This window comes from Enhydra lutris, unplaced genomic scaffold, assembly GCF_002288905.1.
Source record: "Enhydra lutris kenyoni isolate GAN:26980312 unplaced genomic scaffold, ASM228890v2 scaffoldscaffold130, whole genome shotgun sequence".
In the NCBI taxonomy this organism is placed as follows: domain Eukaryota; kingdom Metazoa; phylum Chordata; class Mammalia; order Carnivora; family Mustelidae; genus Enhydra; species Enhydra lutris.
In genome coordinates, this window is record NW_019154214.1 from 640,660 (window position 1) to 651,225 (window position 10,566).

Here is a 10,566-nt window from a genome sequence, read left to right on the forward strand (position 1 = left end):
ATCAAGCTAAACATATAATTGCTTACAAAATGTAATTGGTGACTTAATTCAACCTGTTTTGAGTAAGTAGTCTTTATGCTGTCAGTATTCACAAATAGGTAAATATGTTTTGAATGAAACACTTAGATTTATTCATAAATTTACCTGTATTTTATACAGATTTTAATGACTAGTCTTGATGAACCTAACAGAATGAAAAACGTTTTTTTCTCTTTTCTAATTGTAGTAAATATAACATAAAATTTACCATCACAGCCATTTTACATGTACAATTCAGTGGTATTAAATAGAGTCACATTGCCAAACCACCATTACCACCATCCATGCCCATATAACTCTTCGTCTTCTAAAACTGATATTTTACCCACTAAATGATAATTCACCATACTCATCCAAAGTCCTACTGGCAACCATTGTTATACCTAATATCCTTATGATTTTGACTATTCTAAATACCTCATAAAACTAGAATACCGGGGCGCCTGGGTGGCTCAGTGGGTTAGAGCCTCTGCCTTCGGCTCGGGTCATGATCCCGGGGTCCTGGGATCGAGCCCCATCGGGCTTTCTGCTGGGCAGGGAGCCTGCTTCCTCCCCTCTCTCTCTGCCTGCCTCTCTGTCTGCTTGTGATCTCTGTCAGATAAATAAAATCTTAAAAAACAAAACAAAACTAGACTATGGCATTTGGCTTTGTGCCTAGTTTATTTCACTTAGCATAATGTCCTCAAGGTTAATCCTTATTGCAGTTTATGTCACAGTTTCCTCCCGTTTACAGGCTGCATAAATGCTTCATTGAATGTGCATACTACATTTTTCTTACCCATTTATCTGTTAGAGAAAGCTTGGATTGTGTCCACGATTTAACTATTGTCAATAATGCTGCTATGAACATTGGTATATAGGGAGGGTCTTTTGAGACTCTGTTCAGCTTCTTTGGATACATAATGAAACAAATTGCTGGATCATACCAGAGGATTTTTTGTTTGTTTGTTTGTTTGTCTGTTTTTTGCTTGCTTGTTTGCTTCCATAACTTGCAGAGCAGCAGATGCACAATTTTACGTTCACATCAACCGTGCATGAAGGTTCCAGTTTCTCCACATACTCTCCAATTTTTTCTATGTTTTCTGTTTTAAAATATATATCCTGGATGTGAAGTGGTATCTAATTTGGATTTACATTTATATAATTATTAGTTACAGTAAGCATCTTTTGCAAATGTTTATCTGCCATTTCTATATCTTGGAGAAAAGTCTATTCAGGTCCCTTACCTATTTTTAAAATTATTTTTATTAACATATAATGTATTATTTGTCCCAGGGGTACAGGTCTTTGAATCATCAGGCTTACACATTTCACAGCAGGGGTACATACATACATACACATACCTACCCTCCCCAGTGTCCATCACTCAGCCACCCTATCCCTCCCTACAACCACCGCCGCCTCCCCCCTCAGCAACCCTCAGTTTGTTTTGTGAGATTAAGAGTCTTTTATGGTCCCCCCCCCGAGTCTATCTTGTTTCATTTTTTCTTCTTTACCCCCCCAACCCCCTACCCAGCCTCTCAAATTCCTCATACATGGAGATCATATGATAATTGTCTTTCTCTGATTGACTTATTTTGTTCAGCAAAATACCCTCTAGTTCCATCCACATCCTTGGCAAATGGCAAGATATCATTTCTTTGGTGGCTGTGTACTATCCCACTGTATATATGTACCACATCTTTATCCATTCATCTGTTGATGGACATCTAGGTTCTTTCCGTAGTTTCTCTATTGTGAACATTACTGCTATAAACATTCGGGTGCATGTGCCCCTTCAGATCACTACATTTGTACCTTTAGGGAAAATACCCACTAGTTTGATCGCTGGGTTGTAAGGTAGCTCTATTTTCAACTTTATTTATTTATTTATTTTAATTTCTTTTAGGTGTACCAGAATTCATTATGTACCACACTCAGTGTTCCATGCAATACGTGCCTTCCATAATGTCCACCACCAGGCTCACAGCTCCTCCAACCCCCTCGCCCCTTCAAAACCCTCAGAGTTTTTCAGAGGTTTGTCTCCCACTCCAATTTCCCCAAACTTCCTTCTCCTCTCCATCTCCCCATGTCCTCTGTGTTATTTCTTATGCTCCACATATAAGTGAAACCATATGATAATTGACTCTCTCTGCTTGACTTACTTCACTCAGCATAATCTCTTCCACTCCCGCACATGTTGATAGAAAAGTTGGGTATTCATCCTTTCTCATGGAGGCATAATATTCCATAGTGTATATGGACGACATCTTCCTTATCCATTCGTCTGTTGAAGGGGATCTTGATTCTTTCCACAGTTTGGCAACCGTGGCCATTGCTGTGATGAACATTGGAGTGCAGATGGCCCTTCTTTTCACTGCATCTGTATCTTTTGGAGTAAATACCCAGTAGTGCAATTGCAGGGACATAGGGAAGCTCTATTTTTAATTTCTTAAGGAATCTTCACATTTTCCCAAAGTGGCTGTACCGACCTGCATTTCCACCAACAGTGTAAGAGGATTCCCCTTTCTCCACATCCCCTCCAACACATGTTGTTTCCTGTCTTGCTAATTTTGGCCATTCTAACTGGTGTAAGGTGGTATCTCAATGTGGTTTTGATTTGAATCTCCCTGATGGCTAGTGATGATGAACATTTTTTCATGTGTCTGTTAGCCATTTGTATGTCTTCAATGGAGAAGTGTCTGTTCACATCTTCTGCCCATTTTTTGACATGATTATCTGTTTTGTGTGTGTTGAGTTTGAGACGTTCTTTATAGATCCTGGATATCAGCCTTTTGCCTGTAATGTCATTTGCTAATATCTTCTCCCATTCCGTGGGTTGCCTCTTTGTTTTGTTGACTGTTTGCCTTGCTGTGCAAAAGATTTTGATCTAGACGAAGTCCCAAAAGCTCATTTTCACTTTTGTTTCCTTTGCCTTTGGAGACATATCTTGAAAGAAGTTGCTGATATCGAAGAGGTTACTGCCTATGTTCTCCTCTACAATTCTGATGGGTTCCTGCCTCATGTTGAGGCCTTTTAACCATTCCAGTTTACCTTTGTGTACAGTGTAAGAGAATGGTCAAGTTTCATTCCTCTACATATACTGTCCAATATTACCAGCACCATTTATTGAAGAGACTGTCTTTTTTTCCACTGGCTATTTTTTCCTGCTTTGTCGAAGATTATTTGTCCATTAAGTTGAGGGTCCATATCTGGGCTCTCTACTCTGTTCCACTGGTCTATTTGCCTGTATTTATGCCAGTACCGTGCTGTTTTGGTGATCACCACTTTGTAGTGAAGCTTGAAATCAGGCAACGTGATGGCCCCAGTTTTGTTTTTCTTTTCAACATTTCCTTAGCAATTCTGGGTCTCTTCTGATTGCACACAAATTTTGTGATTGTTTGCTCCAGCTCTTTGAAAAATACCGGTGGAATTTTGGTTGGAATGGCATTGAAAGTATAGATTGCTCTATGCAGTATAGATATTTTAACAATGTTTATTCTTCCAATCCATGAGCATGGAATGGTCTTTCATGCTTTTGTGTCTTCTTCAATTTCTTTCATGAGTGTTCAGTAGTTCCTCGAGTACAGATCCTTTACCTTTTGGTTAGGTTTATTCCCAGGTATCTTATGGTTCTTGGTGCTGTAGTAAATGGGATTGATTCCCTAATTTCCCTTTTCGTATTTTCATTGTTAGTGTATAGGAAAGCAAATGATTTCTGTACATTGGCTTTGTATCCTGCCACATTACTGAATTGTTGTATGAGTTCTTGTAGTTTGGGAGTGGAGTTTTTGGGGGTTTTCTATGGGTCCATATAAAGTACCGTGTCATCTGCAAAGAGAGAGAGTTTGACTTCTTCATTGCCAATTTGGATACCTTTTATTTCTCTTTGTTGTCTCATTGTTGTTGCTAGGACTTCTAATGCTATGTTGAGCAAGAATGGTGAGAGTGGGCATCCTTGTCCTGTTCCTGATCTCAAAGGGAAGGCTGTCATCTTTTTCCCATTGAGGATGATATTTGCTGTGCGTTTTTCATAGATAGATTTGATGAAGGTGAGGAATGTTCCCTCTATCCCTATACTTTGAAACATTTTAATCAGGAACGGATGCTGGATTTTGTCCAATGCTTTTTCTGCATCAATTGAGAGGACCATGTGGTTCTTCTCTCTTCTCTTATTGATTTGTTCTATCACATTGATTGATTTGCAAATGTTGAACCATCCTTGCAACCCAAGGATGAATCGCACCTGGTCATGGTGGATGATCATTTTAATGTGCTGTTGGATCCTATTAGCTAGGATCCTGTTGAGAATCTCAGCATCCATATTCATCAGGGATATTGGTCTTACCCTTTTCGGTGGGTTCTTTGCCTGGTCTGGGGATCAGGGTAATGTGGCTTCATAAAAAGAGTCTGGAAGTTTCTCTTCTCTTCAATTTTTTGAAATAGCTTAGAAGAATTGGTGTTATTTCTTCTTTGAAAGTTTGGTAGAATTCCTCAGGGAATCCGTGACGTCCTGGGCTCTTGTTTTTTGGAAGGTTTTAGATCACTGCTTCAATCTCTTGTGGTATGTTACCTCTAAATCTACTTTGTTGGAGGTTTTACATCATGAATAGATGTTCTTTGTCAAATGATCTTTCTGTGTATACTAAAATGATCACACAGTTCTATCCTTTCTGATTGATGTGAAGTATCAACATTGATGGGAATATTGAACCACTCTTGCAACCCAATAAATAAATAAATAAATAAATCCCAAATGGTCATGAATTTTTTAATGTATTGTTTAATTTAATGTATTGTATAATTTAATGGATTTCATTTGATAGTATTTTGTTGAGAATTTTTGCAACCATCTTCATCAGGGATGTTGGCTGGTACTTTGCTTTTTTGGTGGTGTCTATCTGGTTTGGATATCAGCCTACTAATGGCCTCATAGAATGAATTTGGAAGTTTTGCTTTCTATTTTATTTTTTGGAATATTTTGAGAAGAATAAGTACTAACTCTTCTTTAAATGTTTAGTAAAATTCACCTGTGAAGCCATCTGGCCTGGACTTTTATTTATTGTGAGTTTTGATGTGACTATCTTTTTGGTGTGTGTGTTGAGCTTGAGGCGTTCTTTATATATCTTGGATATCAGCACTTTGTAGTGTCATTTGTGACTATCTTCTCCCATTCCGTCGGTTGCCTCTTTGTTTTGTTGACTGTTTCCTTTTCTGCAGAAGCTTTTGATCTTGATGAAGTCCCCAAAGTTCATTTTCACTTTTGTTTCCTTTGCCTTTGAGACATGTCTTGAAAGAAGTTGCTGTAGCTTACTTTGAAGAGGTTACTGCTCATGTTCTCCTCTAGGATTTTGATAGATTGATTTGTGACTCAATTTCTTTGCTGTTTACAAGTCTGTTAAAATTGTCTTCTCTTTCCTTCCTTCCTTCCTTTCTCTTCTTTCTTTCTTTTTCTTTCTTTCTTCCCTTCCTCCCTCTCTCCCCCTTCCCTTCCTCTCTTTTTTTTTCTTTCTTTTCCTTCCTTCCTTCCTCTCTCTCCCTTTCTTTCTTTTTTCTTTATTTCTTTCTTTTATTTTTCTTTTTCTTTCTTTCTTTCTTTCTTTCTTTCTTTCTTTCTTTCTTTCTTTCTTTCTTTCTTTCTTTTTCTTTCTTTCTTTTCTTTGTCTCTCTCCTTTCTCCTTTTCTTTCTTTTCTCTCTTTTTGTTTCTTTCTTTGTCCCCTTCTCTCTTTCTGTCTCTGTCTCTCTCTCTCTCTCCCTTTCTCCTTTTCTTTCTTCTTTCTTTCTCTCTCTCTCTCTCTCCCCCTTTCTTTCCCTCCCTTCTTCCCCTCCCTTCCTTCCCTCCTTCCCTCCTTCTTTCTTTCTTTCCTTTCTTTTCTCTGTTTAAAACCAGCCCCCTTTTATTGGGAAAATAGAGTTGATCCCTCAATCTTTTCCCAGGTGCCTCGCCACTGATGTGAGGGGGCGTCCTTCTGCGCCCAGGCCCCAGGACGCCTGAGGGTTCACTCCATCCCTTCACAGGGGCCCACATTTGTCTGCTCAGGCCCTGGAGATACTTCTCAGGCAGGCAGGAAGGACAGGGTTCCGGAGGGGGACTGTAACAGGCATGGGTGGGGAGTGCGTGGCCGCGGGAGGTGGTATCTTGCTGGAATGAGGGAAGGGAGAGGAGGAACACCATCATCTCCTGAGGCCTGGCACTCTCTCCCTCCAAATTCGTCATAAATAAGACTTCACAATAATAGAGGTATGTCCATCTCCAGGGGCAAACCAGCTGGCTTCCGGCTGGGGAGCCAGGCCTTGGCACCGCGTCCTCGGCGGGCTGGGCAGCACCGCGACTGCAGAGATTGGAGTACTCTGGCCCTGGGGTGGGTGTGCTGCAGCCCATCTGGAGGTTCTGAGCATTGCTGAGGTAGTCAGGGCGGTCAGCCGCGCTTCCAGACGGGGTGGATGGAGCATCACAGGACACAGCCGGGAGCGAAGCCACATGCAAGCAGAGAGGAGCAGCAAGTCCAGGCAGGTCTGGGGGCGGGGGAGAGCGGTGCCGAGGGCCTTGCGAGCTTCCATATCCTGGAGGCCCAGGGGCATGGGCGGCAGAGGAGGGGCCCGCGAGCCTGCATAGTGTTGAGCTTCTCCTGAAAGGGCTGCCTGGGCCCGTGGGGGAGACTGCCGTGGGGGAGACTGAGGCATTTCATGGGAGGTGGAGAATCTCCTCTGTGAAGACGAGAGGGCCGCCCCTCTCCCATCCAGGGCCAGGCCTAACCCGGGTACCTGAGCACGGGGGTTGCTTCAGAGGCCACTAGGGTCTCCCTCCAGGTCACAGGGAGCCCAGCAGGGAACCCAGGTTAGGAGTGCTACCGGAGGCCACCGGCCTTGCTCCCAAGATGACCTTGCGCAGGCGGGGAAGAACTACTTTCTGGGTCCACGCACCGAGGCCCCCTTCTGGCTCACTGCGCCCCATCACGCCCAGGGGGCCACAAAGCCCCACGCTCACCCACCCCCACCTTCCTGCGGGGTTGAGGGTCAGGGAACCACGATCTCTGTCCCGGGCATTGCAGCTCCAGTCCCAGGCCTCGGGGGAGGGGGAGGGGGGGGGCCATGGGAGGACCCGGGGCGCTCAAGAACGCGTGGCCCCGCCCCCTGGGGGTCTGGGCTCCTTGTTCGTGCGGCCGTTGCGGTTCCGCGAGATGCCGAACGTCTTGAAGCCCTCATGCGCCGTGGGCTGCACTCTCAGCACCTCGAGACACATGCCGAGGAAGACGTCGTCGATGGGGTAGAGCTCCAGCGTGTCGCAGGCGCGGTGCAGGCGCCGGGCCAGGCCGCGGGCCATGAGGAAGCCGCCGCCGCCCGCGTATGGCGGGTATCTGGCCTTGCTGTACAGGAGCCCTCGGATGTAGTACTTGTCCTTCTTGCGGATGGGCCGGGCGTGCTGCAGGACGTCGCCCACGAACAGGTCCTCCTGTGGCTCCGGGTCGGCCAGGAACTCCAGCATGTTGGTGGGGTTGACGAAGACGTCGTCGTCGCCCTTGAAGATGAACTGGACATGGGGGCAGTAGAGGTCAAACCACTTGAAATGGAACTCCTTGAGGGTCAGGTTGAAGAAGCCGTCCAGGAAGTCCCACTGCAGGATTTCGCCTTACAGCCGGTCCTCGTAGGCCAGCAGCTGCTGGTAATGGGCGCGCTCCACCTGCTTGGAGGCAGTGCCCAGCAGGAAGAGGGTGCGCACAGAGCCGCGGCTCCCTGGCTCCTGCTCCCGGCCCCAGGTATGGCGATGTCCTCGCGGCGGTCGTGCTGCGTGATGACCGACTTGACCACCACCAGCAGGTAGACGGCGCTGCGGCACTCTCCGGGTGGTTCAGCAGCATGGGGATGTAGCGGCAGTGCAGGTAGGTCAGAAACTGCCGGAAATGGGGCTCCAGGTCCTGGAACCAGGGCTGGTGGGTCAGGTTGACGTTGGCTGAGCAGTAAGTGGTGCTCACATCCCAAGTCTGGGGCCCTCGCGGGGCCATGGGGGTGGGGGCAGACACAGCCTTGGGATTCTTCCAGAAGCCGTTGGGGTTCACCAGGTGTCTGCTGAGGTTCTGGGCCTTCTGTGGCTCCCGGGTGGGCCGCGGGCGCTCTTGCAGTGGAGGGTCAGACTGCGCTGGAATACTGTTAAGGCCACGAGGACGGCCAGGGACAGGCACACGCGCTTGTAGACAGTTTTCTTCCTGGACGGGTTGGGGGAGGGCGCGGTGGGGATGGAAGGTGGCACGGAGGAGAGAGGAAAGGATGAGTCCCCTGTGACTTGTTCGGAGCTGCAGGGAGGTACATACTCAAGTCACCAGGCACGCCCTGTGGTTAGAGGAGGGGCCTGCTTTCTCTCCCTGCCTGCACTGCCTCTCTGCCAGGACCAGGGGACCCAGGCAAGCCCTGCAGAGTCAGGCTGTCTGAGTTGAAATCTTGACTCTGCCACATACAAGCGAAATGACTCTGAATGGGTCCCCCTTACTGTCTCCAAACCGTGGTTTCTTTTTCCCCTCAATAAGGATGACAAGGAGTCCGAGCACTATCTCGGGAGTCCCGCTCCCAATGGGTGTGCAGTCCGGGGAATGCTGTGAGTCTCTAAGGACGACCTCTGGTGGAGATTTCGGCTTGTTCCCCAACCCAGCTAGCCACCCTGTTTGCTTTCATTTCCCTCTCCAAACCTGGTGAACCATTGGGGTGAAGCTTTGGGGTGAAACTTGGGCGGGGAGAACCATCGGGAGGAGCAGACACAGGACTTGCTCTACAGCCGCGGGGCTCAATAACCTGCGGGGACACTGGGGAGAGTCTCTAATGTGGGACCTGAAGAAGACTGTCCTTTCCCCTTCCACCTCAGTCATCCCACCCAATGCAATAAGGCCCACATGGCTGGTGGAGGCCTGAGAAGGGGGCAGGCGTCTTCTGGCACGACCGACGCCCTCTTGCCACCGCAACTCCATCTGGGTCCCACTGTCTTAATATTCCACTTAGAGAGAGAAGGTCCCCCATCTCTTTGGGAAGGGGAAGGGGACACATTCGGATTTTATTTTGCAGGGACGATCCTTGCCCAGATAGCCCCTACCACACCTATTTCAAAGAAGAAATTAAAGCCCTTTGCAGGAGTGCTGGCAGATCCTGGGCACAGGCAGCGGGGAGTGGGGTCTCCCGAGGACCCTCTGTCCTCAGCTCACACTCTGGAGGTGGCCAGGCCTCCCGCCTGGGTGTCTCTTGCCGAGACACAGGGGCTGAGGGCTACTGAGGAAGAGGCAGGATAGTAGTGTGGCCTCACAGGGCCAGGCCAAGAGGGAGACAGCCCGGATCCCCAGGGGGGGAGCCGCAGGGCCAGGGCAAACGGAAGAAAGACACTGCAATGTACGTCACAGGGACTCTGGAGAAGCCGAGGCTGGTTGAAGGTGCAGGCACCCAGGGCAAGTGAATGTGGAGTACCCTGAAGCGACATTTTCCCATGGGGTCCCAGGGTTTCCCTGTGTATGCGGTTTGGGGAAGACTGGGTCATTCCCAGGTGCTGGAGTGGGGGCTTTTTGGAAACGGAGATTCGACCCTCCCAAAAGGGACAGTAGAATGTTCCAGGATCAGGGTCTCCTGGGGGTTTCAGCGAATCACCCCTTCCCCCACCCAGTTTGGGAGATCCAGGCTGGAGGAAGTCCCGCAGGGGTTACCCCAGGGGAGGGGGGGATGCGGCGAAGGCGTCCCTCCGCTCCAGGCTGGTCCACCTGCACGGCCCCACTCCATTTCTAGGACAAAAGTCCCGCAGCAGAGGAAGGAGAAAGGGAGAGGCCGAGAGGTGGAGGACCGGAGGCTCTAGCTCCCCGAGAGAATGAAGAGTCCCCCGCGGGTGAGGTAGAGGACTGGGGTCGCCAAGGACGCAGGATGCCTTCAGAATGGGGGACGCGACCCAGCTTCCCCGAGAGACCTTGGGTCCCCAAAGCCCGGGGTCCCGGAGTGGGATCGAGGTGCCGAGGGGCGGTGCCGGGGGAGCCGAGGGGCCGCCGGCGAGGGCAGGGCGCACAGGTCCCGCGGATCCCCCGCCCCCTCCGGTTGGTTAGGGCGCCGCTCCCCATCGGGCATCCCAGCAGTCGCCGAACCCGTCGGCCCGAGAAACTGAGGCCAGCCCCGGGGCACCGAGCGCGGCATCATCCTCCGATCCGCGAGAGCAGCCCGGAGCCCCCGGCGCTTGTGAGTCTCCTCGACCTCGGGAGGAGGGAGCCGGGGTCGCCGCGCCCCCGCCCCCCCCCCCGCCCCCGCCCCCGCCCCCCCCCGCCTCTGTCCCGGCCCCATGGCCCATCCGGGGCCCTCTTTCACCACAGAGACTTGGCGGCCCCGGCGTCCGCGTGGGTCCCGGCTCTGGGCACTGGGGCTCCGGACCACACATCTGTTAAAATTTTCTATTTCTTCCTGTTTCAGTTTTGGTAATTTTTATGTTTCTAGGAATTTGTCCATTTCTTCCAGGTTGTCCAACTTGTTGACATAGAGTTTTTCATAATCTCCTACATATGTGTGTGTGTGTGTGTGTGTGTGTGTGTGTGTGT

At 49.0% G+C, this 10,566-nt stretch overlaps 1 pseudogene; it reads right to left on the reverse strand.

The window, feature by feature from the left end:
• Positions 1-7,130: 7,130 nt before the first annotated feature.
• On the reverse strand, positions 7,131-8,877 carry LOC111139965 (annotated as a pseudogene).
• Positions 8,878-10,566: the final 1,689 nt, after the last annotated feature.